At 33.0% G+C, this 3,555-nt stretch overlaps 1 protein-coding gene across 1 annotated transcript in view; it reads right to left on the reverse strand.

The window, feature by feature from the left end:
* The window catches only part of LOC136795612 (1-acyl-sn-glycerol-3-phosphate acyltransferase alpha-like), a 31,982-nt gene that overhangs the window by 12,301 nt on the left and 16,126 nt on the right, over nucleotides 1-3,555 (reverse strand). The gene's annotated exons all lie outside the window — the stretch shown is intronic.

Consider the following 3,555-nt stretch of genomic DNA (forward strand, 5'->3'; position numbering starts at 1 on the left):
TTTATTTTTTTTTTTACTTTTATCATCCCATAGGCGTTGATGACCAGAGGGTTTTACGCCTTTAAGCAAAAATCAACAACAACAATAAGGAAATGGGTGCTATGCAGCAACAGGAGCAATGTAGATCCTGGGTACCTCTCTCAATGATTGGTACCCACCCAATAGAAATACTCGACAAATGACCGAGAACTGTTAGGTGTCTACAAAGCCTTTTGGCACTCCCATCTACTGTTTGAAGAGCTGAGAAGTTTGTTCCAGTAAAGTAAAAACATTATTGGTCATTAACGCCAATTATACCTTATTTAATTTTTCTTATATTTATTTAATTTTATTTATTTATTTAATTGTATTATTATTATTTTTTTATTGTGTCAGTAAACCTTTTGATTACAAAAACTGAAACACCTACTTCACTGTTTTATCATCATCTCTGAGGGTTTTTGAAATTTCAAAAATGGCTTTCAATTTCTTGAAAGCCACCAAATTCCCTTCCTAATCAATATTAAAATACAATAAACCTTTCATGGGAAAAAATCATGTAAATAAGTTGTATAATTTAATAAATAGCATCGAATGATAATTTATCCCAATATTAACAATTGAAACTATAATTGTAAGATTGTAAGATCGGGAAATTAATCCCTTAATTAATCAAATAACCTTATTTAATTTAATGATTTAATTTTTGAAATTTCCGAGTTTAATCCTAAGCTATCGAGGTGTGATGTGAAATATGGGTATTCTTGTAAAATGTTGTAATTGTCAAATTTTTTTTGCAGTTTGGAGGCGTTTCTTTTGGAATAATATAGATAGGCGTGGGTGAGCCTCGTGTGCCATCCTATGCTTTTTGAAATCAAGTTTTTCACAAATCAAACTTATGTCCAATCAACTATAATTCAATTTATTTTAGCAAATATCAATTAAACTACTTTTCCTGCGAAGGTAAAGGTCATAAACTACTCTATATTACATTAAACTAGCTTTAATTTGATTGCTAATAGACATCTCTACGTCACATATTTCCTGAGATATAGATTTCTCAAAATGAATTAACTAACTACTAATCTTTCAGTAGATTTTTTTAGAAATGTTGTTTTTTAAAAAGCTATATCTTGAGAACTATGAAACGTAAATAGCTCTATTAGATCTAATATTTCAGCAAATTTACTCTTCTTTAAATAGTGTTCTTTTAGATTCCCTAGTGTTGTTGGTAGTTTTTAAGATATAGAATCCGAATGAAAAATTAATGTTTTTTTAAGGTTTGGAAACAGCCGCCATTTTTTATTCCCCCTACCTATACTTGGCAGTCTCGTCAGTTTTGACTAGTACTTATACATAGTTTTCATTAAAGTAATCAAAAATTAGGATGAGATAACTGAGATATCGTTTCTTAAAACCCACCAATTTCCCATCCTAATCAACATTAAAATACAATAAACCTTTCATAGGAAAAATTCATGTAAATAAGTTGTATAATTTAATAAATACCATCGAAAGATAATTTATCCCAATATTAACAAATGAAACTATAATTATAAGATTACAAGATTATTTATGTAATCAAATATTGGGGGATCGGGAAATTAATCCCTTAATTAATCAATTAACCTTATTTAATTAACAAGAATGGAATATACTTCATTAATCCAACATGAAATCAAATAAGGAATTGAATTAAGAAGAGTTAGTAGAATTATTAAAGGACAACTTAACAAGCTTCTTTTTTCTGCATCCATTTTTCTTTTACACAATGTGGATATGTCAGTTACATTTATATGGGTTCCAAGTCATGAAGAAATCCCTGAGAATGAACTGGCCGATCACGCTGCAAGAGAAGCACTCGGGCTACCGGGACAGGGCAAAGCAATTTTAACTACATCAGAAATGAGCAAACCACTCGAAAAGGAAATCGAAGATAATATATACAATATAAATACAAGAATATAGTACAAGAGCCGGGAAGAAAAAAAGGCAGTTATCTCATCCTAATTTTTTATTACTTTAATGGAAACTATGTATAAGTACTAGTAACTTTGTAGTAGTAGTCTTCGGTAAACTGGTCATGGCACATACGGTGCATGACAGATCGGAGGAAGCAGTATTACGAGCATTGTGAACTTGGTTCCAATTTTATGGAGTGCCAAACAGAATTTCATCTGATAGTGGCAGAGAATTCGATAATGCGAGCATCAGGAAGGAAACGCAATAGAGGCAGTATGCCACCTCAACTCCCCAGGACATCCCAAGAGTCGGAGAGGATAGAGAGGCTTCATAGTACACTCAGTGACCACTTGCGGGTGTACCAATTGGAAAAAGAACTTGAAGCCGATGATGCAATGGAACGATAGTGGCATATAACCACTCAATACATACGATCACTGGGTTTGCCACTTTTCGAAATCCTTTTCAGTATGAGGGGACATCGTTGGGTTTATCGAGGTACAGCTATTGGAAAGGGTGAAATTATCAGCAATAGTTTGGCGAAAAGAAAGTTGTGGAATAATGTCTGGGATAGAATTTTAAGGGAAAAACATAAGAGAGTGGAGCGGCACAACATCAGGGTCCGATGGAACAAGTTAGAATAGGGGCCAAAATATATCGCAAACTAGGTTCTAACAGAGGGGAAGAGCTGCAGAGGTATGAGGGCCCATTCTGAGTAATTGTGATTTGAGAGCACAATGTTGTGACCATTGAGATCTTAATGAAACCACAAAAAAGTAACGCACGGTCCATATCGAACAATTGAAGCTTCCTACGACGGAAATATCATGAGGGCTTGGAGTATTGTCACCTCGTATGCCAATGTACCTATTTTTGTGCATTTTTTTTAATGCCAGCATATAAGTGTAATAGGAGGTATGAGGACCCATTCAGAGTAATTGTGATTAGAGAGCATATGTCACCATTGAGAGTTTAAAATAACTAAAAAAGAAAGGCACGGTCCATATCGAACAATTGAAGCTTCCTACGACGGCAGTATCATGAGGGCTTGGAGTATTGTCACCTCGTGTGCCAATGTACCTATTTTTGTTATTTTTAATGCTAGCATATAAGTGTAATAGAAGGCATTCTAGTGATATAGAACTTTCTTTTTTGTGTAAGTTTATCTTCTTTATTTTACCATTGAGGTAATACTAATAATAATCTTTATTTATTCTAAGATTGATCCCTTTATAATAATTTACAGACGTCAAAATTAGGTAGTGTTTATATTGTGAATAATTCTTTTTTATGTTATTTGTGTATTTTATTATGCTTTATTTCTGTATCTAATTGTTAGTCTCTCTTCTATTGTATTTAAGGTAAATGTGAGTTTTGTTTAACTACTATTATTGGATTTTTATGTATTTCTTTCTTTTGTATATAACTGAGTTTACTGATGTTACTGATGTTCGTAAACTGTTGGGGGGGAGTTACAGTCAGCTGATAGGCTCTATCAGCTATTCGTTGTCGATATAACCGCTTATATAGACGGAGTCCGCTAAAGTCATTTGTGAACTATCCATCCATTGGGTTATATCGATTACCCCTTTTCATTTTTTATAACTTATATAT

Source organism: Halyomorpha halys, unplaced genomic scaffold, assembly GCF_000696795.3.
Source record: "Halyomorpha halys isolate HHAL.00 unplaced genomic scaffold, Hhal_1.1 Scaffold506.1, whole genome shotgun sequence".
Classification (NCBI taxonomy): Eukaryota; Metazoa; Arthropoda; class Insecta; order Hemiptera; family Pentatomidae; genus Halyomorpha; species Halyomorpha halys.